Source organism: Meles meles, chromosome 19 (genome assembly GCF_922984935.1).
Source record: "Meles meles chromosome 19, mMelMel3.1 paternal haplotype, whole genome shotgun sequence".
Taxonomy (NCBI): domain Eukaryota; kingdom Metazoa; phylum Chordata; class Mammalia; order Carnivora; family Mustelidae; genus Meles; species Meles meles.
In genome coordinates this window covers 13,787,250-13,815,012 of record NC_060084.1, presented here as the reverse complement: position 1 = coordinate 13,815,012, position 27,763 = coordinate 13,787,250, and the positions used below count along the sequence as shown (strand labels likewise).

Below are 27,763 nucleotides of genomic sequence, written 5' to 3'. Positions count from 1 at the left end.
TCCCACCTCAGGACCTTTGTACTTCCGGTACTCTGTGTTCTCTAGCTATCTGCCCTGTCCCTAGCTCACTTCCTTCAGGTCTGCACTTACCTGATCTCTTCTCTGAGTCCCTTCCCAGCTACCTTCTCTGAAATGCCCACCTCTTCCCACTTCTCTGCTTTATGTTTTTTCCTCTATGGCTCTTATCTCCAACATACTGTACCATTCACTTAGCGATCTTGTTTATATGTTTTGTCCCTTGGATTATCAGCTGTATGTGGACAGGGACGTCTGTCTGTTTTGTTTACTGTAGCATCCCCAGCCCTGTGCGGACTTTATGTTAGGTGGTCAATGGATTCTGTCAAATGAGGGAATAAATCCAGACTTTGCCACTGCTAAATCTTGGTGAACTTTCTTGTAGATCTGTCTATGCATATTTATGTGTAGCTCTTAATCACTGAGGTACCACAGGGCCTGACCCTCAAATGTAGTCATTGAAAGAGAGAAAGAAGCAGCTTGTGGGCCAGAGGTTTGAAGCCTGCTTTAACGGTCATTGACATATACTAGAGTCTAAACTGCGTGAGGGTAGGAACCATGTCTCTTTGCTCACCACTTCTTCGCCTGTGCCTCCAAGAATGTTTGGCAGATGGTAGGTATTGCAATAAACAAATGTGTGATAAACTGAGAACCCAATGTGATTCTTACCTTCTTGCCTCAGGAGGAAGCCCCGATAGACCTGGTCAGTATTGGATTTACTAAGGATGTCAAGAAAGGTGCCCTTGCGCCTGGGTGGCTCAGTGGGTTAAAGCCTCTGCCTTCGGCTCAGGTCATGATCCCAAGGTCCTGGGATCGAGCCCCGCATCAGGCTTTCTGCTCAGCAGGGAGCCTGCTTCCCTTCCTCTCTCTCTGGCTGCCTCTCTGCCTATCTGTGATCTCTGTCTGTCAAATAAACAAATAAAAAAAAAAAATTGCTGATCCTCTCATTTAAAAAAAAAAAAAAAAAAAAAAAAAAAGAAAGGTGCCCTTGGCAGAACCAGTGGAACTTTAACAAAAACCGGTGATCCACTCAAGGCATTGACAGTATCGGCACTGGGGCCCTTTCCTCTGAGATCCCTGGCCCCTTGTTTCTCATGCCTTCCTCATGAAAGACAGGTCAGTACAGAAATGGGAAACTGAATCTGGAATGATACTACCATTAATGGTAGAATATATTTCTACATGGGCATTTTGAATGGTACAATAATCCTTGTGAAGTTTTTAAGGCCAGGGGGCATATTTACAGTCATTTAGCTGACATTTGATGTGTTTTTATGCTGACCTCATGAGACATAGGCCTATAGTCTTTTATCATCCTCTTGACAATACCACAATATGGATGCAGGAACATTTTTATGAGCTGGACAAATCTGAAAGTCTTTAATGTACAGTGATTTAGACTCATGTTTCAATATTTATTTATTTTTTTAAAAAATATTTTATTTATTTATTTGACAGAGAGAGAGGTCACAAGTAGGCAGAGAGGCAGGCAGAGAGAGAGAGGGAGAAACAGGCTCCCCACCGAGCAGAGAGCCCGATGTGGGGCTCGATCCCAGGACCCCGAGACCATGACCTGAGCCGAAGGCAGAGGCTTAAACCACTGAGCCACCCAGGCGCCCCTCAATATTTAATTTATATGTGGTTAAAAACAATTTACTCTCTTGTTGAAAATAGTATAAAAATCTCGAAACTTTGTATGTATAAATCTAGAAAAATCAAATAAATAGAAGTTCAGGAGCCGTAGACATTAATATTCTTTATTCTCTGTTCCTTCAGTATGAAGTAAAGAGAAATTGTTTTTATTCTTTTTTACCTTGCTAGGCATTTCTGACTCCATGGAACTCTTTTTTAAAGATTTTATATTTCAGACATAATTTATCTCTGATCTTCCTTGTTGACATTTTTGTCTGAACCACACCTTGTGTACTGCTCCGCTTCCAATCTTGGAATGCAAGTACTCTGATTTAAAATCAAAAAGAGTAATAATCTCTAGCTCCATCCACGTCATTGCAGATGGCAGGATTTCATTCCCTTTATGGCTGAATAATATTCCATTGTGTATATATGCCACATCTTCTTTATCTTTTGATGGGCACTTGGGCTGCTTCTGTATCTTGGCTATTGTAAATAATGCTGTTATAAGTCATTCAGAGAAAGACAAATGCCATATGATTTCACTCATCTGTGGAATTTAAGAAAAAACAAGCAGAAGAGAAAAGAAGAGAGAGACAGAGAGACAAACCAAGAAAGAGTCTTAACTATAGAGAACAAACTGATGGTTGCCAGAGGAGAGGTGAAACAGGTGATGGGGATTAAGGAGTGTACTTGTTGTGATGAGCACCAGGTATTGTATGAAATTGTTGAATCACTGTATTGTACACCTGAGCTAATACAACACTTCATTTGACCAAATGGAATGACACTAAAACCTTAAAGAAGAAAAATAAAAATGAAAAAGAAAACTTTATCATGGAAACTTAAAACACACAGAAAATTAGAGAGGGGGCGCCTGGGTGGCTCAGTGGGCTAAGGCCTCTGCCTTCGGCTCAGGTCATAATCCCAGGGTCCTGGGATCGAGCCCCGCCTCCAGCTCTCTGCTTAGCAGGGAGCCTGCTTCCTCCTCTCTCTCTCTCTGCCTGCCTCTCTGCCTGCTTGTGATCTTTGTCTGTCAAATAAATAAATAAATAATCTTAAAAAAAAAAAAAAGAAAAGAAAATTAGAGAGAATAATATAATGAACTTCCAGGTACCCATCAATTTTAACAGTTGTCAACATTCTGCTTCTTTTATTTCTTTTATCTCGCTCCTCCTGACACTTTTTGTGTGTGGGGGGAAGAAGGAATTTAAAGCAAATCTTAGACGTCATATAATTTCACCCGTAAATACTTCAGTATATATTCAGTATATATATTCAGTATATATTTCTAACACATATCCTTTGTTTTTGTAATATAAAACAATGCCATTATGATGCCCAGTACAATTAAAAATAATTCCTTAATATTAATTCCTTAATAAATCCTTAATACTCAATATACATTATATTTTATTTATTCTCAGAAACATATTTTTTACAGCTTTTTGTTGAAATAAAGATCCAGAAAGATCCAAAAAGATCTACACACTGTATTTGCTGATATATCTTTTAAATCTTTTCATCCTAACACTCCCTTCGTCCTGCTTGTCCTTTTCTCCTCGCCACTTACTTGTTGAAAAAAGGGTCCTCTGACTTTATTAAACTGAATCATCTTTCACAAGTAGCATCTCCAGGCTTAAAGATAAAAGATTTCCCAATTCGTATATGAGACCACACATAACAAAAAAAGCAAAACTCATGGTCACTCCTAAAGCTAATTTTCAGAAGGCATAAAAAAAAAAATAAATTCCCCTTCACAGAAAGGAAGTTTGACTGTGATTAAGTTAACTTAATTATATGAAATATTGGGGCGCCTGGGTGGCTCAGTGGGTTAAAGCCTCTGCCTTCGGCTCAGGTCATGATCCCATAGTCCTGGGATCGAGCCCCGCATCGAGCTCTCTGCTCACTGGGGAGCCTGCTTCCTCCTCTCTCTCTGCCTGTCTCTCTGCCTACTTGTGATCTCTGTCTGTCAAATAAATAAATAAATAAAATCTTTAAAAAAAAGTATATGAAATATTTATTGAAGGCTTACTATGAAAAATTGTGTGTTTGGATCTCAAACCAATCATATCCCAGTGATCTTTTTTCTTTCAGAGTGACTCCTGTAAGAAGAATGATTTGTTTCCTTCACTGGTTCCTAGTAAGTATAGGGAATGCTGATAGAAACTGGAATTGCTTAATATCTGTTGAAGTTGTCCAGTTGTTATACGACTATTCCTTGGGGTGCTTGGGTGGCTCAGTCAGGTAAGCATCTGATCCTAGATCTCAGCTCAGGTCTTGATCTTGGGGTTGTGAGTTCAAGCCCCACTTTGGGCTCCATGTGCTCCAGTTAAGGGAAAAAAAAAGAACTATTCCTCCATAGGTGAGAGAAGGTTATTAGTGATTGACTAGGAGTACAGTGGCTTCCTTTATTGTAGCTAACAGTTTTCAAAGTGGATATAGATCTCTGAGAGATCTTTAACACACACACACACACACAGAGGTTTTTAAACCACTACCACACTGGATCATCATGGCACATATTTTGAAAAAGTGTTCTTTTTTAAAAAGTCCAGTTTGAGAAAAAAAAGTCCGGATTGCCCTTGAAGCAAGGGCCAACAAAATGTCACTGCTACCACCGTTTGCATGCTGGGGGAGTTGTCTAGTTCTCCAGATTATATGCTGCCCTCTTGAAAGTAATAGTAGCCTACTGTCTTTAAGTCTGGGATTTCTTTCTGGGAGACTGTATTATTGTGACTTTGAATTATATTTATTGAAATGAACAGGTCAGGACTCAACCCCCCAACTTCTCCAAAGCCAGAATCAAGATCCAGGGTTGGTTTTGTTAACTTTATGCTGCCTGATTTGCCCAAAGTAAAACCTCAGGCAAGCCTATCCATTGACCCTCATGGTTCTGAGGAATTTGATCTTGAAGATCGTAACCAGAGACTTGAAATGCTGAAAAAGACCACACAATTCTTTGGTCTTGGATTGGGCAATTAATTTTTGGGACATCAGAGCTCTTCAGCACATTTTAATATGGCTACTCATGTGTGGGTCTGAAGTTTTCTCATTTAAAATTCCTTCCATCTCACTTTTTAAAAATTTGTTTTTATCCTTCCATCTCTTAAAGTCTGTGGTTCTCTGTAATAATATGTATGTGTCTGTCTGTTTGTATATACACATATAATTATTCCTGTCTCTTAAAATTCTATAAATCTTAAATGAAGATTCCTGACCTAAATAATTTTATTAATTATAGTCAATAAGCTCTTGATTTCTCCTGGATCCTTATTTCTCTCGAAATTATCACTTTTTCCAGGGAGGCAGAACCGTGTGTATTTAAACCCTGCACTTACTAGCTATAAGACTCCTGGGTAAATGGTACCCTTGTCAGATGTGCATGAGAGAGCAAAGAAACTAGAGAAATATGTGTCTTTTAAAAAATGAGTATTTGGGGGGCACCTGGGTGGCTCAGTGGGTTAAAGCCTCTGCCTTCTGCTCAGGTCATGATCCCAGGGTCCTGGGATCGAGCCCCACATCGGGCTCTCTGCTCAGCGGGGAGCCTTCTTCTCCCTCTCTCTCTGCCTGCCTCTCTGCCTAGTTGTGATTTCTCTCTGTCAAATAAATTAAAAAATTAAAAAAAATAAAATAAAATAAACAAACATATAAATAAATAATATCTTTTTTTTAAAAAATGAGTAATTTAAAGGAAGAATGTGCAAGCACAGAGATGAAAGGTGCTATCAGGAAATCAGAGGAATCCTGTGCATCTGGGATCTGTCACTTACTAGCTGTGACCCTCCTTTTTCTCATCCATAAAATAGAGACAGTAGAGGCGCCTGGGTGGCTCAGTGGGTTAAAGCCTCTGCCTTGTGCTTGGGTCATGATCCCAGGGTCCTGGGATTGAGCCTCATGTCGGACTCTCTGCTCAGCAGGGAGCCTGCTTCCTCCTCTCTCTCTCTCTCTCTCTCTCTCTGCCTGCCTCTCTGCCTACTTGTGATCTCTATCTGTCAAATAAATAAATAAATAAAATCTTTAAGAAAATAGAGACAGTAATGAGAATTAAAAGATATGGTGTATGTAAGTCCCTTTAGCACTTAGTAGGTGCTTAATAAATGTTAGTATCCTTTTCAATTTCTATTATTTGCTAAGTTCCAGTGAGCTAAATATTAGTGACTCTATGAAACTGGATAAATGGGAGGCTGAGAAAACAAATGGTCAGATTATTTTGTATTTTGTACGACTGTTTTTGTTTTTGTTCTTAGCAGCCTCCATGCCCAGTGCGGGGCGCCAACTCACTCTTGAGCTGAGATCAAGAGTTGGACGCTTAACCAACTGAACCACACAGGCACCCCTGTTTTTCTTTTTCATAGTCTTTGTGTTTTAGAGCAGTTTTAGGTTCACAGTAAAATGCCAGATTTTTTTTTTTTTAAGATTTTTATTCATTTACCCGCGCGCGCATGCACACAAGCAGGGGGAGCACCAGGCGGAGGGAGAGGGAGAAGCAGGCTCCGCTCTGAGCAAGGAGCCGGTTGTGGGACTCCATATCAGGACCCTGGGATCGTGACCTGAGCCTAAGGCAGTTGCTTAAGCAACCCAGGTGTCGCTTTTTTTTTTTTTTTTTTTTTTTTAAGATTTTATTATTTGGGAGCGAGAGCACCAGTGGGGTCGAGGAGGAGTGGAGGGAGAGGGAGAGCGGAGGAGTGGAGGGAGAGGGAGAGCGGGCATCTTGCTGAGCAGGGAGCCCAACTGAGATCATGACCTGAGCGGAAATGGAGAGTCAGATACTTAACTGACCAAGCCACCCAGGAGCCTCCCATTTTTATTTTTATTTTAATTTTATTTTATTTTATGTTTTTAAGGATTTCATTTATTTATTTGACAGACAGAGATTACAAGTAGGCAGAGAAGCAGGCAGAGAAAGAGAGGAAGCAGGCTCCCTGCGGAGCAGAAAGCCCATTGTGGGGCTCGATCCCAGGATTCTGGGATCATGACCTGAGCGGAAGGCAGAGGCTTTAACCCACTGAGCCACCCAGGAGCCACCCCATTTTTATATTTTAAATATTTTTTTTTATTTTGCCAAACTGATTTAAAGATTTTTTTTTTATTTTGAGAGAGAGAGCACATTATTATTTATTGAGCACATGAGTGAAGACTGGAGGGGCAGAGGGAGACGGAGGGTGAGAAACAGAAGCAGAAGAAGAGGGTTGGATCCTAGGACCCTGAGATCATAACCTGAGCTGAGGTCAGCAGACCCAGGTACCGCCAAATTAATATTTATTTATTTAAATTAGAGAGAGCACAGGTGGTAGGGGCAGAGGGCGAGGGAGAAGCAGACTCCCCAGTAAGCAGCAAGTCCTATACGGAGCTTTATCCCACCACCACGGATCATGACCTGCGATGAAAGCTGACGCTTAACCAACTGAACCACCCTGGCACCCCCAAATTAATTTTCATTTTATTTTATTAAAGATTTATGTATTTATTTGAGAGAGAGGGAGAGAGCGTGAGCAGGGGGAGGGGCAAAGGGAGAGGGACAAGCAGATTCCCTGCTGAACAAGGAGCCTGACCCATGTGAGGCGCTATCTCACGACCCTAAGATCATGACTTGTGCTGAAATCAGGAGTTGGTCATTCAACTGACTGAGCCACTCAGGGCAGCCCCCAAATTAATTTCTAAATACAATTATTGATTATGCAAAATCTTTATTCAGGATCCCATTTAATGTGTCTAGCAGAGTTTATATTGCCCCTTTTGCAGGTGACAAAGTGATACGTGTAAACCAACTTCTCTCTTTAAAAAAATCAGTTTGATCTTGAATGTTTCATTGAAGGATTTCCCCCTCCTCGTATAAAGCACGTTTATTCAAAGACTTATGGGGTCAGAGGGAGGATCTTCCAAATCCAAGGCCAGGGACTCGCACAGCCAGCGGGCTGCCTCTCCTGTGGAGTATAGCGCCTCACTCTGGCACCTGTTTGAGTCCTAGATCATCCTCTAGAATGTGTGCGCAGTTTGGTGGAGGATTTTGGTGTTTCCTTAACTGGGTACAAGGTAATTGCTGCATCAGCCGCTGTATATGTCTCAACACTTCTTGGACTTTCCAGGCTAATTTTATTTTATTTTATTTTATTTTTATTTAAAGTAGGCTCCACGCCCAGCATGGAGCCCAATCCGAAGGCTTGAACCCAGAACCATGAGATCAAACCTGAGACCATGAGATCAAGATCTGAGCTGAGATCAGGAGTCAGATACTCATTTAAAAAAAAAAAAAAAAAAAGCCAGATGCTCAATTGGCTGAGCCATCCAGGTACCCTTTCCCAGACTAATTTTAAAGCAAATTGTAGGTATCTGGGTGGCTCAGTCAGTTAAGTGTCTGCCTTCCGCTCAGGTCATGATCCTGGTGTTCTGGGATCAAGCCCAGCATTGGGCTCCTTGCTCAGTGGGATCCTGCTTTTCCTTTTCCCTGTCACTCCTCCTGCATGTACACTCTGTGTGTGTGTGTGTGTCAAATAAGTAAAATATCCAAAAAAAAAAAAAAGCAAGTTGTAGATCTGCCTTATTTTAGAGGAGTAAGGATAAGGCTATGCACTTAAAGAAAAACAAAACCGATTTAGCATGGACTTGTAGGCAAATGATGGTGCCCATATTAAGGAACTAAAATTACTTGAGTAGGGAATGAGTCAGAAGCCCTGCTGTGTTTCTGGATAGTGCAACCCTCTCTGGTGGTCACAGTTTTGTCTTCCCTAAACTAAAAAATGGCACTATTTCCTCAGGTTGGGGTTTCAGTTGGTTGCAGTCTCATATCTAGTGAGAGTTTTCACTCCAGAAGTGCCAACATAATACAGAATCACTTAGGGACGCCGGGGTGGCTCAGACAGTTAAGCGGCTACCTTCAGCTCAGGTCATGATCCCAGGGTCCTGGGATCGAGTCCTGCATTGGGCTCAACGGGGAGCCTGCTTCTCTCTGCCTGCTTGTGCGCGCGCTCTCTCTCTCTGACAAATAAATAAATAAAATCTTTTTAAAAAGATATAGAATCCTTTACAAACCAAGTATAAGTATTCTACAAAAAAGAAAATATTGTGACATAAAACATCTCAAGTGGCACTGTGGACTGCCTTTTTAAAAAAAAAATCTCTAAAGCAAAGAATTGGCTTGGCTGAGCCTTGTATCCTATAGACTTTGAAGGAACATGTAGTAGATTTCCTGCTGGTCTTGGTAGGTTAAAGAGCATATGGAGTTGACTCTTAGAGTTTCAATTTTTACATCATTTCTAGCTCTTTTGTCACAACTGAAAAATCAATTCCTAAACCTTTTCTCAAGCCAGGATAAATTGTGAGTAGGGACCATGCTTAAAAGAATTGTAAAAATGCTTTTTGTGAAAACAGAGGGACTAATTTCTCTCTGACTTTCAGGCTTATTTATAGATTTGGGTGACTCAAAACAGTGGAGCTGCCTCACGTCACTGTCACTATATTTCCTATGGGTTGTATCTCCTTCACTCTCCTTTCTTGGCTGAGGTCTCTGGCACGTGGAGAAGCAGGAAGGGTTCCTTGTGAAAGACGCTCACCACATTTCTGCAGGGAGAGCTTTCCCTATCTGCTGTAAAGATCATATGGCTTCAGCTGCTGATACTGAGTCATTTAAGAACCCCACTGCATCTAAGCCCAAAAAAGAATATCCCGCCTCACCCAACCCCCTGGATACCACAGATTCCAAATGGCATGCCATGTCTTCCAAGACACCTCTTTCACTGTTCTGCTGCCCCATGATCTCTCCTTTTTCTGCTGATTTTGGGGTTAAGACTTATCTGCTAAGTGATAATATCATTGACATTTTTGTGTTAGAGAATTTTTTAAAAACCTAGCTTACCTTAATGAGATTAAGGAAGGTATGACAGTCTCTTTTGAAATGTCCCGTACAGGGGTGCCTGGGTGGCTCAGCTGGTTAAGCATCTGCCTTTGGCTCAGGTCTTGATCCCAGGGTCCTGGCATTGAGTCCCACATCAGGCTTCCTTCTCAGCAGGAATGTCTGCTTCTTCCTCTGTGCTTTCCCCTGCTCGTGCTTGCACGCACGCTGTCTCTCTCTCTCTCTCTCTCTCTGAAAGAAATAGAAATCTTTTAAAAAAATTAAAAAAAAAAAAAGAAAGAAATGTCTCTTGCAGATTCTGTGCACCCAGGACAGTATGGTGTGGAGACTCAGGCAGACCATTTATTAAATGACTACTATGTAGACTAAAAGAAATATACAGTTAGTCCTCACTTTTCAAAAGGTCACATTAGACCGCCTCACTTTTATGAATGACCTACATTAGTACCTGTTCTTGCTAACCAAAGGAAATCTGAAGATTTTCACTTCTACCAAAAAAAAAAAAAAGTGAAAATGGCACTCAGTGTTTGTTTCACAGTGAGCATTGAGGCAGCGTGCACATGGAGCAGTGAGAGTGTCCCTGCCAAGTTTCTTCCCTGAGATCTACGCGAAAATTTAGGTAAGATTTTTCCTAGAAAGACCTTATATTTATTGGGCCTTTACTATATACGCCTATCCCTGTTCTAAGTCCAAGTGTATCAGCTCATTTGATAATGACACCAGCTTTAAGATGACCATGTTACTGCTGTTATTAACTCCATTTTATAGATGGAGACACCGAGGTTCAGAAATCCTCAGAGATGCGAAGTAACTTGCTGTAGGTCACATAGTAAAGAGAAGAAGTGCGGTATTTCAAGCCCAAGCAGTCTAGCACTAGAAACCAACATTTTTAACTGCTACAGTATAATGCCTCTATGGTTCACAGCCTCCTGAGGAGCAAATGAATCAGTGCGTAGGAAAACACTTTTGTGAGTTGTGAGACACAATGCACTACTGTTACTTGTAGTGGACAATCAATACATGGCTCAGCTGAATTGTTTGGTGGCACAAAAAGTATTTATACTTACATTGTAATGATCCTTGGTACTTTTCAAAGTGCTTTCACACATTTGATCTCTCGGGATAAGAAGCCACTTTGAATCCATTTTGGAACAACGCTGGTCATCAATACATGTGGGGCCGCTGAAGTCACAGGCCCAGAGATGGGAAACACCTTGCTTACAGCAGGAAGTCAGTAACCCAGTCAGGACTGGCACGTGAATGATCCGACTCCTGGCTGATGCCTCTTTGGTTTTGTCCTTGGTTTTTGTTGTTATTATTTGTTAAATTGAACATGTGAGTTATTAGTAATAAACAGAACTATACAAATAATTATCCTTTCTCCCACCTGTTTTTTCTTCTTACAGGTTTTGCTAATTCTTTCAAGATGTTGCTGTATAAAAACAAAAATCCCCTGGGGTGCCAGTCTGAAGAGCATATGACTCTTGATCTCAGGGCCCTGAGTTCCAGACCCACATTAGGTATAGAGTTTTACTAAAAAAACTAAATAAACTTTAAAATAAATAAATAAAAACAAAGATTTCCTTTACGATTTGGATCTGTACAACTGCATTATCTTATAAGAACTTTTTTCCAAAATGCAAGTCTTTTCCCCCCCAAAAGTACAGAATGCTCATTGCAAAAACCAAAATGTAATAAAGTAAAAATCCTCTCTAATCCCACCATCCAAAGATAACCATTTTCACATTTTAGTTTTGTCCTTCAACTTTTTTTCTGTGTACATACACACTTTCTACAATATTATTATAACGCCACTTTGTAATGTTTTTTCTAATCTGTCATACCATGATAATAGAGAACTAGAGCTTTAGTTTTATTGGCAGCATAGCATTCTATTTTATTGATGTGCTGTAATTTATCTGAAACTGAGGATTATGCTTGACTAGACAGGGAGTAAGTCTTCCCAAACTTTAATGGCTAGCCACAGAAACCAAAGCTCTTAGGATAATGATGACCATGCTCTCTACTGGGTCAATTGCTTTTATTTTTTGTTGCATTGGAGGAGTTTGGTAATTATAAACACAAGTAAAAAGATACATGGAGGGAGTTTACATTTTATACTGTCTGTCATGTTCTCTTTAATGCTCTGCCACTTGGCATGGTACTAGAAAAGTTCCTGCCTCTTTCTTAGGAAGATAGTTTAATTTTCTTTTGTGGTTTGCAGTGGTAAACACTTAAATTCAAGCTCAAAGCAAATTTTTGTGATGTTGCAAACAAAATGCCTTAACTGCTTTGTAACCTGCAAGCTTTTTAAAATTTTTATTTTAAAAAAGATTTTATATATTTATTTTTCAGAGAGAGAGAGAGAGAGAGAGAGAGCACACAAGTAGGGGGAGCAGCAGACAGAGGGAGAAGCAGGATCCCTGCTCGGCAGTTGCAGAACTTGATGCAACGGACCCTGGGATTATGACCTGAGCCAAAGGCAGACGTTTAACCAACTGAACCACCCAGGTACCCTCCACCCAAACTGTTCTTAACATGTGTTCATGCCTAGCTATACTTCAGAGGAATATTTGTAGTGACATCACCATGTTCTCTAGTTTTGTGCTACTACTGAGTGGATGCATGATCCAAGGCTGCACGGTACAGTAGTGCTTTGGGGGATATGAGGCAACTGAATTCCATAAGCTTTCTGTTCCTTAGACCATTTGGACTGATTCTACCTTGAGTGTGGATGTGGGGGTGGGTGGGTGTGTACTCTTTTCTAATTCAGAAGGTGGCACCATGTAGCAGAATCCCGATGTGAGAGGGGCTGGGAGGTCTTTCAGTAAGTAACACTTTCTGTGAGCCTCAGCCTCATTTTTTTTATTTTATTTTTTTTTAAAAGATTTTATTTATTTGTCAGAGAGAGAGTGAGAGTGTGCACAATAAGCAGGCTCCCCGCTGAGCAAGGAGCCCTGGGGCTCTATCCTAGGCCCCTGGGATCATGACCTGAGCCAAAGGCACCTGCTTACCTGACAGAGCTACCCAGGTGCCTCTGTCTCCTTATTTGTAAAATTAAGTTACCTATGTTTATCTAGTCTGATTTAGCAGGTTGGTGGGAGGGCCAAATTAGGTTACATGAGGAAAATGCTTTTATAAACAATGTGGTGTCAATATTTAATAATAAAAAATGGTAATTACTATTATCATGCCCCTGGGCTTTGTTTCCAGTAACTTGGTAAGTCCTAGTAGTCCAGGAGTGAAATTGAAATTGTACAGGTTGACCTCCTCAATTCAGTTTTTTTTTTAAAAGATTTTATTTGACAGAGAGAGAGAAATCACAAGTAGGCAGAGGGACAGGCAGAGAGAGGAGGGGAAGCAGTCTTCCCGCCCAGCAGAGAGCCCAATGTGGGGCTTGATTCCAGGACCCCGAGATCACGACCCAAGCCGAAGGCAGAGGCTTAACCCACTGAGCCCCCCAGGCTACCCCTCAATTCAGTTTTTTAAGAAAGATTTTATTTATTTGAGAGAGAGAGAGAGAGAGAGAGAGGAAACAGGAACAGTGGGGAAAGGCAAAGGAAGAAGAAAACTCCCCACTAAGGTGGGAGCCCTGGAAGGGCTGGATCCCAGGAACCCAGGATCATGATTGGAAGGCAGAGGCTTCACCCATTCAGTCACCTGGGAGCCCCTCCTCAATTCAATTTTTGGAAAATGTTTTGAAATCCCCAAATAAATGTGCCTAAGGAAAAAAGCACAACCTCCTGTCTATAACAGGTCCTAAACTCAAGATTTATGGTTAGTAGTTTTAAAAAATATATATTTTATTTATTTGACAGACACAAGTAGGCAGAGAGAGAGAGGAGGAAGCCAGCTCCCCGCTGAGCAGAGAGCCAGATGCGGGGCTGGATCCTGCAACACCAGGATCATGACCTGAACCAAAGGCAGAGGCTTTAACCCACTGAACCACCCAGGCACCCCTGGTTAGTACAGTTCTTTTTGGCATCCAGCCAGGTGCAGTACTTTATTCATTTTCAGGACTACTTTACTGCCAATCTACCTGAAGGACTTTAGTTTAGGTAGGTCACCTTTCCCTTAAATGGGCCAAGGTATCATGACCCTCTTTACCGTTCACGTGGAAAATATATGAGTCAGGTGTTAGTAATTATTTATCAAGCCAGGAACTGTCTGGGTAGACTGTCTTTGGCTCAGGTCATTAGTTGTTGGAGACATGGTCAGAAAGCCCACTCTGGAAGGGTTTTAACCCTTACTAGTCCAAATCCTTTGTTTTTACATATGAAGAAACTGAAGCACTAAGGGTTTAAATGGCTTGTCCAATGCAGGAGGTTGAGCGATGGTACTGGAACTGGAATCCACTCTTCTCTATCATTCTCTAATCTAATCTAGAGAATCCGAGACCACTTGGAGCATGTTCCCGAAGGTAACCTAGAGAGAAAGCTAAGGTCTCAAACACAATAGGAAATAGTTTGGGATATTTGTTCATTAGGTCCCAGCGGCCACCTGCCTCGCCTCGCCCACTTCCTCAGCCACCTTGGTAGCCCCGCCCTCTTCAGGTGGCCCCGCCGCTTCCTGGTAGCCCAGCCTGCTCCTCCCCCACAAGCGGAACCAATATTCGGAGGCTTCCAGGGTCAGCCGGATCTTTCTCTCTCAGACTCTTCGCAGCGGTGACTCGGCAGCAGCGTCTCGCGTCATCAGTGACCGCCCCGTATCTTACTACGCTTTGCGTCGCTCTGCTAGGAGCAGTCACCTCCTCCTTGGCAAATAGTCCTCGGCGGGGTCCGAGTTCTTGGATAATAGGAGAAGGGGGGCACAAGAAGTTGCAGCCAGGGAACACAGAATCGACAAGAAGAGGAAGACAGAGACCATAGTTTCTGCGATACTGTGTGAAGTTAGTTAAAAACTTCCTCCTTCCTAAAAGGATCCTTCCGCCTGCAGTCGCGGTGGTGAGGCCGAGGGAGCCGCCATTTTGGATGTTCGGTTCCTGCTGCCACTGCTGCCGCCGCCCCCGGAGCTGCTGGTTTCATTCGAGGTTTCGGGCCGGTGAGTGTCACTCGCGGCGCTAAGAACATATTGCTTCTTTTGCCCCATGCCTGCCGGCCCCACTCGGCCGGAAGCTTCCTGTCGGTACCAGAGGTCCGGTCCTGGGCTTTAGGGGTTGAGAAGAGAGGACAGAGGCTGGCCCAGGAGGGGCCCGGAGCCCCAGGGGCTCCTTCCGACTTCTTGAGGGCCAACCCGAGGCCTCGCACCAGGAGGCTCCGCGAGCCGCTGTCTTCTGTGCTGTGGCCTTGCCCGGTCGGTGCGGGCCTCCGTTGGACCCATTGACTTTCTCGGGCTTCGGTCCTCTTTTGAGGACTCATTTAGGGAGCCTGGGGTTAGCGGGGCGGGTCCCGCGGGTCCCACCCCCGCGTGTCTTGTCTGAGCCACGTATCAGCGTTCTTGTATCTTGTACTCGGGTCAGGTCTTTCGTAGAACTCTTCTTTAGCTCCTCATAATGCTCAATTAATCGCTGTCTACTCTGCAGTGCCGTCCTCTCAGAACCGGACATTGCCCTCGCCTCTCTCTACCCTTCCAATCAACTTCTTTCCCAATTTTTAGGGTCCCTCCCCCACTCCCTAACTCAGCTGCGAGTGCCCTGCTTACCCTTCTCTCAAACTCTTGATCTTGCGGACTGCAGTTTCTAATAATTCTCCCTGTTTTCTTGACTGTCTGGAAGAGTCGGGACGATTGGTTATGTTTCCCTGTTAGGGTTTGATGAAGGAGACCATCGAACCACTCGCTTAGAGTATACTTCAGCAGTAAATGTTTGGAAAACTGATTAAATGGCTTTTGGGGAGGGGTGTAGGGAGGAGGCTGTCAAATGTTTTCTCTTTTGTGAATTCCCTCCTTGTGTTGAAGACTTGGCTTTTTGGTGCTTATTGACACTTATGTGTTTGTCTTGGTGTTATATATCCCTGGGCATGAAAATTGCCCGAGAAGGATCTTAATTCGACGTCGGCAGAAAGGGAAGTAACTTTCTTGGCTACTGTAAGGATTAGTTTCACAGAGGAGAGGAGTGAAGATTTCTTTTTTTTTTTTTTTTTTTTTTTGTGTGTGTGTGTGAAGATTTCTTAATGATCTTAACTTGCAGGTTATGATCTTTGCTGACTGACTCTGAAAAATACTTAAGTGGATTGTGTGTTGAATTGGGGGGGGGGGGGTAGTTGAATTTTGAATATTCACTTCTGCTGTTCTCCCATAATACTTGTCAGACTATATACCTTAAGTTTTGGTTTAAAAATATAGACTCTCCAGGTATCTATAATCTCCCCACTTTTATGCTGTTCTTAAAGTATGTTTGCAGTGTGGCATGCTTGAATAAAAAGTATTTCACAGTAATTCACTGATTATTTCCTACATTTCAAGTTAGGCGAGTGTGATTGAATCACCTGTATTTCATCTCAGCCTGGGTTTTTAAACCTGCTGAAGAGAGCTTATTTGAGATTACAGCCTAGTGACTGTTGAAATTTAAATTTGTAATTTAATGGACTCCTGTAGAGGGATGAAGAGGAAAGTGAAAAAAATGTATAACTTGAACTTGGATCAAACCTTTTAATACTTCTAATCCATGTCTAAGTGCATTATTCTTATCACCAGGTAGATAAATTCCAGTACTGGTCATATGATGTCTCAGTAGGAGACTGAATGTTTTCATTGTAAATAGTGTTCTTGTTATTTAAAGAGACTTTTCAAAATTATGTTAGTGTTTCTCTATTTACTCTCAGGATAGGGAGTTTCTCTTTTTGATAAAGGAACTATCACAGCCCTGAACATCTGTGGAATGCTTACTCATTTACTAAGTATCCCTTTGTAATTGTTAATGAAATGTTCCATTTCTGAGTTACATTTTTAAAAACAAGGTTATTGGAAGAGCTATAGGGTAGGTGTTACTTAACTCTGTTCATTTCGTGGTATAATGTATTGATAGTCAAACCTTATTCATTCTTAGGTGGTTTGCATTCAGTTGGAAAGTGTCCTTTTGCCTTACAAATTATAACCAAAATGCTGTTTAGTGCACTGTTGATTAATCACATATTTGAATGTCCACTTTGTCTAAGCTTGTAGGATTATACTTGAAAGAAATATTATTGTTATATGTGCTGCCGAAGCGAGCACGAAAGAAATATTATTGTTAAGGAAACTTCAGTTCATTTTCTTTTGGGAGCAATTTCTTGTTCCTTGATCTGTTTCACTTTTACCAGTTCTCGATTTGAACTAAACATGAATTTTAGTTTATTTTTTTAGTGAACTCTACCCCTAACTTGGGGGTTGACCTCAAAAACCCTGAGATCAAGAGTTGAATGCTCTACCAACTGAACCAGCCAGGTGCCCCTTGATAGTGAATTTTAGAGTGAAACTATAAAGTATAAAAATTGTCAGCAATACCTTGATGCTATTTTGCCCCCTGTTTATTTTAAAACGTAGTCTTGAAATTAGTGATGTGCAAAAACAAAAGTCCAAGTTTTTTATGATTTCTTTATTTGGAAGAGAGAGCCAGAGAGCATGCACACAAGAAAAGCTCGAGAGCAGGTGGAAGGGGCGGAGGGAGAGTGAGTCTCAAGGAGTCTCTGCACTGCGTGTGGAGCCTGTCTTGGGGATCCATCTCACCATCTTGAGATCACAGCCTGAGCTGAAACCAAGGGTTGGATCTTCAGCCAGGTGTGCCTCCCAAGCACCCCCAGGTTTTTTGTGATTTATTTTTATTATTTTTTAAAAAGATTTTACTTATTTGAGAGAGTGTGCACAAGTGAGAGAGCAGAAGGTGAGGGAGATGCAGACTCCCCATGAGCAGGGAGTCCGACGTGGTACTCTGTCTCGGGATTCTGGGATCATGTTCTGAGCCAAAGGCGTCCATTAACTGACTGAGCCACCCAGGTGACCCCAGATTTTTTTCTGATTTATTAAAAGTCTATATGTATCGAAAAAGTTGAGTATTTTCCAAAGATCATTTTTAATTAAAAAAAAAGGTATTAGGAAACTACATACCAAAACAGATTTTTGAAATGCCTAATCCCCTTATTTGCATTTGATGAGGATTTAAAAATTTTGTGTATAAAGCAGGACTTAATTGAAAGCAAAACTTTGAAGCTCTTAGATTTAGCTTCAGAGAATATAAAACTTTTACTTTACCTTTCTGTAAACTGGAACTACTAGTTTAGCTATATTTGGTCCTTAAAATTCATTCATTCTCAGCTTTATCAATTGTTGTGGGTTCTTGATTTTGATGTCTTCATCCCTCTGTTACTTTCACTCAGTTCCTTTTGTGCAGGATTAGGTTTCAAATAACAACTAATTTTAAAATTAAGAGAACATATAGATTTACTTAAGCTTTCATATTTCTGGGTGTATAGGTTTTTAAAGTTGTATTTTGGAGCGCATGGGTGGTTCAGTGGGTTAAGCTTCTGCCTTCGGCTCTGGTCATGATCTCAGGGCCCTGGGATTGAGCCCCCTGTCAGGCTCTCTGCTCAGCGGGGAGCCTGCTCCCCCCCCCCCCCCCCGCCTCCTTGTGATCTCTGTCCATCGAATAAATAAATAAAATCTTTTTAAACAAAATAAAGTTGTATCTTTGTCAGAAAGTATTAGGATTTTTCCATTTGCCTTTTTGTATAGAAAATTTTGTATCTGTGAAGACATTCATTTCTATCTTGAAAATATACATAAGGTTTTCTGGGGGTTGGGTTTTTTTTTTTTCCTCCTTCACTGAAGGAGTAACAACACAGTTTGGCATGGAGGAATAATTTAATTTGGCATGAGTCTTGGTTACCAGAACATCTCTTGTCAAAGTTTGAAGGGTCCAGAAGTGAAAAAAACCCTCAAACTTGCCAGACTTGTTGAGTCAGCATTAACTAACACTTTTGTATAAAAAGGGCAAGGTGTAAGATACTATGATTGAAATGAGAAATGATTTTTCATTAGGTACTTGGAAGTTTTGTTTTGTTTCGTTTTTTGGCTTACTTAGACAATTGGAGAGAGAAAATTGAGTTATAAATGTTGTCAGTGAAAAATAGGTTTCAAAAGGAAAAAAAGTAATGGTCTTTTAAAAGATGATGAAAACATACGTGACCTTTGCACTTTATAAAGAAATAAAGACATCTTAAAGGCAAGTGGTTTTTACCTCCTTTCTCTGTTGTTACAGTGCAGCAATCACAGTGTAACCTGATAGGCAGTTGCTTTGCTCACCCATCTTTCTTGTGTTTTACTGAGCATCCTAGGTTTTTCAGCTTGTTTGGCCTTGCGGTTAATGTTACGGGTTTTGGGGAAGAGCAAATATGAGAAAGACATGATCTTAGATCTTTGGGATTGTAAAATATTTGCACTCCCCTCACAAACCTTTGGGTTAAAAATGAGACTGATTAGAATAGATGATGTATACTATTGGGTTAAAAGATCTAACTTTAGTAAGTAGCCATATAGTTGTACAACTCAAAAGGAGTTCCATTAGTGGTTTTTAAAAAAAAATTTTTTTTAAAGATTTTTACTTATTTATTTGACAGAGAGAGATCACAAGTAGGCAGAGAGGCAGGCAGAGAGAGAGAGGGGGAAGCAGGCTCCCTGCTGAGCAGAGAGCCCGATGTGGGTCTCGATCTCAGGACCCTGAGATCATGACCTGAGCCGAAGGCAGAGGCTTTAACCCACTGAGCCACCCAGGCGCCCCTCCATTAGTGTTTTTACAGCTCATTTTAGTGAGGCTATTTACTAAATGTCACTATTGGGAAATTATCCCATTTGAAGCTGAAGAAAAGGAAGGGAAGTTAATTTTTAAAAATTCCTTTTTAAAGTCTGCACAAAGGATTTGGTTCCTTTCCCACTTTTTGATATTTTGAAAACGTGATCCTTTTAAAATATGGTGAAAAGAGGGGTACCTGGCTTGCTTAGTTGTTAAGCATCTGCCTTCGGCTCAGGTCATGATCTCAAGGTCCTGGAATCAGAGCCGCACATCCACCTCTCTGCTCGGCAGAGAGCCTGCTTCTCCCTCCCTCCCCCTGCTTGTGTTCCCTCTGTAGCTGTCTCTCTTTGTCAAATAAATAAATCAAATATTTTTTTTTAAAAATATGAAAACATTGGTTTGAGCTGAATGGAGAAACTAAGTGAGAATAATATTTTTGTAGATAGTAGGTTTTGGATATGATTTATTGAAGGTAAGCTGTTGTGAGAAGAGCTTCTTTTTCTGATAGTACTTTGGATACGTGATGTTTTTTAAATATGTGTTTGTCTCTACCAATGAAAGTTGGGCTTTACGTTTTCCTTAGAAACATTCCATGATGAAAGTTAGTAAATAGTGTTGACTATTTAAGAAAGTAGAATTAGGGAAGTAGTTTACTAGCAATTGGTTGTATTATTTTTATTTACATATACTGAACTTCATTTATTTTATACTTTTAACCGTAAGCGCTGTTATACCCAAGGTGAGGCTTGAATTCAGCGACTCCAAGATCAAGAGTTGCTTGGTGTATGGATTGAGCCAGCCAGGTGCCCCTACACACACAACTTTTTTTTTTTTTTTTTTTTTAAATACTGTTCCTCTAATACTTTATGTTCTTTAATTTTCTTTGTACCTGTTCTACCTATACCTGGAATGCTTTTCTTTTCTCCCTTCTACCTAGTGAATGTGTTCTTCCTTCCTCTCTACCCCCAGGCAAAGGGGTATAGTACTTTCTTTAAAGTACTTCAACTGTCTAACTTTCCTTGAGTTTTCAGAGGACAAGAACTATCTAATTTATGACATCATTAGTACATAGCACAGTGACTGGCCCCTAGTACCTACTCCAGGGAATAGATGTTACGAATGAAAATAATATGGAAAAATTATTCAGGTACTCAGATATATGGTAACTGGTTGATTCCAGAGCCAAAAGCAGTCAGGGTCCTGAGTTATGAGAAGCTACTGCAGCTCATTTACTTATGACTTGTAGAGTTGATGTCAGTGAAGTTTATTTTCAGATTTGGAAAACATATATGAAACCTCATATCTTTGTCCTTGAAAATATTATTTAAATGTTTAATTTTGAAGTTGGCATTATTCTTTTTTCTTTGTGATTCACTCAAACTCTTTTTCAAAAGTTCCAAGTGGCAGCAAAGAATCCCACTCTTCCCCATCTTCTTTCTTTTGAATTCTTACTATGTAACTCATTTTGCTAAGGAAGCTGATAGTAAGTGAGAATGTCAGTCTCCCCCTCCCCCCAATGGAAATATGTCGATGCAGTTCAATGAATTGTTTCCTATTCTCTTCTCCTGTTTGAATAATATACTTTTATAGTGCTGAGTTTTTAAAATCTTTTTAATTTACAAAAAAAATAGGTTTCCATTATGATAAATGAAATACTCTAAAAACATATTTAAAGCTATGAATTTCCCTCAGTCTCTTCATTGTTATTACCCAGCTATTTTATCAGGTTATGGGTGTACTTCAGTATTTCTCTCCATGCTTGGTCAGGTGTTGTATATAATAACCTAAATGTGCACATTTATAAGGATTCTTTATTTTTACAAAAGGGACATCATACTTATTATATTACTCTGTAACAAGCTTTTCTTAACACATCCTGGTTAGTAAATTTAATTCAGTTTTGTTTTTTAAACATCCCTGTTATGTCTCATAACATGAATGTGTACCATACATAACTTACTCAAGTTTTTTTTTTTTTTTTTTTTTAAGATTTATTTATTTTTAAAGATAGAGTGTGTGGGGAGTGGGATGGGGGAGAGGAGGGACAGGGAGAGAGAATCCTTAAGCAGACTCCCAGCTGAGTGTGGAACCCAGTGTCAGTCTCAGGACCCTGAGATCATGATATGAGCTGAAATAAAGGGTCAGACCCTTAACCTACTGAGCCACTTAGGTGTTCCTATTCAGCGATTTTCTTAAGGACATTTTCCTGCAACTTTTATTTCTGCAGAATAGATTCTCCAAGATGGGATTTCTGGGTTAAAGGAAATATACTATAAATGTGTTGATTGCCAGATTATTCTCTAAGTAGATTTTCATTTCTATCTCCACTAGCAGTGGGTTTTCTGTAGCATCACATCCTTAGATGTACAATTTAATTTTTACTCGTCTACCAGATGATGAGTCTTCTTTCAGTTTGTCTCAGTTTTCCTGGCCATTATTAGAGCTAGCCTCTGTTGATTTGTTTGTTTGTTTGTTTTTTGGTTTTTCTGTTTGAATTAGCTTTATTGAGAATTTTCTGTTCATGTCCTTGGTTCATTTTTCTTTTAAGTTGTTTTTCCTCCCTTTTATTTTTTTTTATCTTGTAGGAATACCTTATGATATATTAATTCTTTGTTGTATGACTCATGTATTTATTCATCTGGAATTAACTTTTTTTTAAAAGATTTTATTTATTCATTTGACAGTGGGAGAGGGAGGAGCCGGCTCCCCACTGACCAGGGAGCCCAGTACAGGACTCGATCCTAGAACCCTGGGATCATGACCCGAGCTGAAGGCAGATACCCAACTGACTGAGCCACCCAGGTGCCCCTGGAATTAACCTTTATAGGATAAGAAGAAGTGAGTCTTATATGGTTTTCCTTTGAATAGAGAGCCAGCTACATGAGGATTAAACTGTCTTTTTCTCAGTGAATTGAAAGCCATCTTTAAAAAAAAGATTTTATTTATTTGACTGAGAGAGAGTGAGAGCATGCACAATCAGGAGGAGGGGCAGCAGGAGAGGGACAGATTCCCCACTGAGCAGGGAGCCTGAAATGGGGCTCTGTCCCAGGACCTTGAGATCATGATCCAAGCCAAAGGCAGACACTTTAACCAACTGAGCCACCCAGGCACCCCAATTAAATGCCATCTTATATGTTATGTTCCTGTATATGTTTGCTCTATTTCTGGTTCTTTTTTTCTCTTTACTATTATTTTACTTTCTTGAGTGTAATAGTTTTATAAAAAGTTACCCTCTGTTAAGAAAAGCTCCTCTTGGGGCACCTGTTGGTTAAGCTAAGCTTTGGACTCTTGGTTTCGGCTCAGGTCCATGATCTCAGGGTCATGACATCAAGCCCCGCATCAGGCTCTGTGCTTAGCACGTCTGCTTGAGATTCTCTCTCTCTTTTTCTACCCCTCCCGCTCGTGTTTTCTCTCTCTAAAATAAATCTTAAGGGGGAAAAAAAAAAGAAAAACTCCTGTCGCTGTACTTTTTCATTTTCTTAACTATTCTTGAACATTTATTTTTACATCTATTGACAGAAAATAATTCTGTTGGATTCAGTAAACCTCACAAAAAGCCCACTGTTTGGAATTGCACTATATTCACATATTAATCCTGAGAGGACTGACATTTTTAATGACGAAAATTTTTCCTTATGATGAATTTCCATTGTTCAGGTCCTGTTTCAGTTTTAGGTTCTTCAGTACAGGTTTCATAGATTTGACAGTCTTCTTCATGTAGTTCTTTGCCTTTCTTGCTAAATTTGTTCCTAGGCATTTTATAGTTTTTGATACTATTGTTAATGGGACTTTTCCTTGTCTGCTTCTTTTTTTTTTCTTTCTTTCTCTCTCTCTCTCTCTCTCTTTTTTTTTCTTCAAGAGAGGGAGAGAGAATCTTAACAAGGAGTTAAGATGCCCAGTGCAGAGTCTGACATAGGGCTCAATCTCATGATCTGATCTGTAATCAGTAGTTGGATGCTTAACTGACTGAGCTACCCAAGCACCCCTTCCCCCATCTATGTCTTTTTCTTTAAGATTTTATTTATTTATTTGACAGAGCAATAGAGTGAGAGCACAAGTAAGCAGAGTGACAGGCAGAGGGAGAGAGAGGCTCTGCTGAGCAGGGAACCCGATACGGGGCTCCATCCCAGTATCCTGGAATCGTGACCTGAGCTGAAGGCAGCTGCTTAACCAACTGAGCTACCAGGCGCAACCCCCCCCCCCCCATCTATTTCTAACTAGTGTCAGAAACATGGGTTAAAATGAATCTTTAATTTCCTGTGGACCAGATCCCCCTCCCCTCCTTTCTTGGTATCCAGAATTAACAGAAGTTGGGTTTGTGAAGAATATTTAGGAAAACTTTATTATTTTAGTATGAAATCACTTTCTAGTGATTAGAAATAAACTTTCTAATGTTCTCCTGTAGAAAATGCCTTTAGGTAAATGTGACTCTGTCCTTCCAGGATGAATACTGTCTTCTTATTTTTGAAAAGTTCACAGTTTTCCTGATTTTTATTATTTTGAATTTTTGAAACAAGATTTATTACTGAAATAAATTTTATTATTTAAAAGTTAGCAGAAAATAGGTGCGCCTGGGCGGCATAGTGAGTTAGGGCTCTGCCTTTGGCTTGGGTCATAATCTCAGGGTCCTGGGATCTGGCTCTCTGTTCGGTGGGGAGCCTGCTGCCCCTCTCTCTCTGCCTGCCTCGCAGCCTACTTGTGATCTCTGTCTGTCAAATAAATAAATAAATAAATAAAATCTTAAAAAAAAAAAAAGGCAGAAAATACAGAGAAGTTAAAAAGGCATCTATATTTATACAAAGCACAGATAGCCTATCTCTAATATTTATTGTACCCTTTGCGGCATAGCTTTAAAAACAAAATTTTTGTTTGGGAATTTTGCTACAATTCTTGATATTTGTGGGCTCTTTAGGACTTTTTTTTCTTTTTGCTAATTTTAGGGTTGAGAGTAGAAAATTATTTTTCTTTCTTTTTTTGTTTTTTAAAGATTGTATTTATTTATTTGACAGAGATCAGAAGTAGGCGGGGGATGGGGGGAGAAGGCTCCCCGATGAGCAGAGAGCCTGATGTGCAGCTCGATCCCAGGACCCTGGGATCATGACCGGAGCCAAAGGCAGAGGCTTTAACCCACTGAGCCACCTAGGTGCCCCAGAAAATTGCTTTTCATCAGTGTCAAATTAGGTATTAATCGTGTTTATCATTATTTGGCCTTTGTATTTTTATTTTATTATTTATTATTATTTTTTAAAAGATTTTATTTATTTCGCAGACAGAGATCACAAGTCAGACAGAGATCATAGGTAGGCAGAGAAGCAGGCAGAGAGAGGGGGAAGCGGGCTCCCTGCCAAGCAGAGAGCCCGATGCGGGGCTCAATCCCAGGACCCTGGGATCATGACCTAAGCTGAAGGCAGAGGCTTTAACCCACTGAGCCACCCAGGCACCCCGTTTGGCCTTTTTAAAAAAAAGATTTGTTTCTTTGTTTAGAGAGCAAAAGAGTGCTGGAGAGGCAGAGGAAGAGAGACTTTTCAAGTGTACTCCCTCCTGAGTGTGGAGCCTGATGTGGGGCTCAATCCCAGGACCCTGAGATCATGAGCTGAGCCAAAATTAAGAATTAGCCACCTAACCGACTGAAACACCCAGGTGCCCCTTATTTGGACTTTATATTCATGCATCTTATGCAATTAAATTGTCCAGGAGGCATATTTGCATTTATATACATCTATTAAATTCTCAGTTTCAGTGAATTTTGATTGGATAATTTAAAAAGAAGATTCCTGTAATTACTGTGTCATTTTAGGCAGAATTGAGCTTAGGACTTCTTAGAGGAATGCCAGCTGGCTGCCTAGACAGAGTGTGGTGGTATAGTGATGTGGTCACACATTTCAGAGTCTATTCCTTAGCCTTGAAGATGGAAAAATTCCATTTTAGTATTTATTTGGGGGCGATTTAGCCTAATCAGATTCACTGATGTGAGTTAGAATAACAGTTTTGTAATTCACAAGGGGCTGTGCTTTTATCCTTAATTACCTGTGATTTCCAGGGCACCCCTTTCCTTACGTGTAGGAATTTGGGAGACAAGCTACTTGGAAAGATGATTGATAGTTGCAAAGTTGCATTATGAGCCTGAAACCAGAGCATATATAAAGTTGAATGGTCTTGAATGTTTCATTATTCTAGGCCCTGGTGAAACCTAATGAAAGAACTATCCCTGTCCCACATGGTGTTTACCTTTGCAGTGACCAAAAAACTTATCCCCAGATACAGTCTCTCTTATTCAAATAGTGATGTACTAACATTGCTCTCCCTTTTTCTTCACTCTGTAAAACATTTCCCTTCTGTAAGCAGCACACTTCCTCATACAGGGGAGATAGATGTGCATTGCTTCCCCTCCCTGCCCCCAGTACTCAGAGGAATCAGCTGAAACATAAAAAGGTGAAAAGATCCAGCTCTCTGCTCAGCAGGAAGCCAGCTTCCTCCTCTCTCTGTCTCTGCCTGCCTCTCTGCCTACTTGTAATCTCTATCTGTCAAATAAATAAATAAATAAAATCTTAAAAAAAAAAAAAAGGTGAAAAGAACCCAGCTAAGTCAGAATAATGACAGTTGGTTTCTGTAAGATATATTGGAAAGTTAAAGTCTGATCAAAGCTTAATACTGTTGATCAGTTTGGTGTAAGCTTTCTTACTAGTTTGGTCAGTGTTTTCTAAGTTGTAAATGCATTAAACCAATTCACATATCATATGCAATAAAAAATTTGAAATAAGGCTTCTCTGTGGAGCATAATCTAAATATACGGCCATGTGGAACGGGGCCCCTGGGTGGCTCAGTCAGTTAAGCCAACAGCTCTTGATTTTGGCCCAGGTCATGATCTCAGGGTTGTGGGATCAAGCTCTGCTCCAGACTGTGTGCTTAGTCTGCTTGTTCCTCTCCCCCTCGCTCATATAACTAAATAAATAAAACCTTAAAAAAAGTATTACCGTTATTAATTTGAAAAAAAAAATGGGGGGCGCCTGGGTAGCTCAGTGGGTTAAGCCTCTGTCTTCAGCTCAGGTCATGGTCTCAGGGTCCTGGGATCAAGCCCCACATCGGGCTGGCTCTCTGCTCCACAGGGAGCCTGCTTCCTCCTCTCTCTCTGCCTGCCTCTCTGCCTACTTGTGATCTCTGTCTATCAAATAAATAAATAAAATTTTTTTAAAAATGGCCATGTGGCAAATGTGGGTGAGAGAGCACAGTAACTTCCTCTGTAGGGTTTTGCCTTGTGTTAACTTAGGTCCCTTGAGTGTTCTTAGCCATACTTAAATCTGTGACTGGATGTTATAGGGTAATCACTGGCAAAGTTAATTGAAATCTATCTTGAATCTTTTCTCATTGTTAAGCAAGACTTCATGTACAGATTTTGTGTTGGTTAGAAAAGGAGGCAATTTTAATATTGAAGAAATTGCTTTTAATTTAGGTTTTTTTTTTTTTTAGGTTAGAGCTCACATAGCTTCACGTTTGGGGAAAGAAGGACAACATACAGCAGGAACCCCAGCTATTCGGTTATATGTTCTTAACTGGGCTGACAGTGGTTCTGAGCTTAAAGCCAGGTAGTATTAGCTGAGAAGTAGAAAAAAAGTTAACTGAGAGGGTAGAATAGAGGACTGCGTTGAGTCCTGATGCCTGCCCGTTGCTGGTGGCAAGGAGCCAGTGCACCTTTACTTTGTTTGCTTTGGAAAGGACAAGTGCATTTTCTTTATTCAAGACTCCTTTAGCATTTAGGATTCATTTAAATACAGTGTTTCTCAAGTTCCTACCTTTAAGTAAGGGGAATACAAGGATGAGTAAGGCTCACAAGGATCTGGCCTTTAGGAGCTTATATTTGAGTGGGAAAAATACACATTTCAAAGAAAAAAAGATATTCACGGTCTGAGGTTAGTATTGCAGTATGAGGAAAATTTTTATCAATTAAAGAGATTTGTGTGGTGCATGGGTGGCTCAGTAGGTTGGTCATGGGCGTCTGCCTTCAGCTTGGGTCGTGGTCCCGCTCTCCTGGGATTGAGCCCTGTGTCCTACAAGCATGTGTGCATGCACTCTCTCTCTCCCTGTTTCTCTTTCCCTCAAATAAATAAAGTCTTTTTAAAAATATCAGAGATTTGTGGAGAGTTTGAAAAATAACCATTTTCTCCGTTTTGGAATAAAGTTTAGGAGAATTGGAACATATACAGTCATTGTTTTTTTTTTGTCTTTCTTCTTTTTTTCCCCTATAGTAAGCATTCACAATTTTGGTTATTTTTTGGGTATATAAAGTAATTAATTTAGCTTTAGCTCCAAAACCTAATTTTGTTTACATTTTGGATAGAAACATCTGAAATTAAGTTCTCACTTGTTTGTGTTCTCTTTATTTTTTCAATGTTTTTTTATTTTTTATTTTATTTTTTTGAGAGAGTGTGTGTAGGTTGGGTAAAGGGAGGGGGCAAAAGGTGAGGGAGACAGAGAATCCCAAGCAGGTTTCGTGCTCTGTGTTGAAGCAGGGCTCAATCTCATGATCCTGAGATCAAGACCTGAGTCAGAATCAAGAGTTGGAT

At 40.5% G+C, this 27,763-nt stretch overlaps 1 protein-coding gene across 2 annotated transcripts in view; it reads left to right on the top strand.

The window, feature by feature from the left end:
- The first annotated feature begins 14,166 nt into the window (after window positions 1-14,166).
- The window catches only part of AP1G1 (adaptor related protein complex 1 subunit gamma 1), a 77,172-nt gene continuing 63,575 nt past the window's right edge, over window positions 14,167-27,763 (top strand). For both annotated transcript variants that reach the window (XM_045988494.1, XM_045988493.1), the window contains exon 1: window positions 14,167-14,539. The gene's annotated coding sequence lies outside the window, so the exon portion shown is untranslated. The remainder of the gene's footprint in view (window positions 14,540-27,763) is intronic.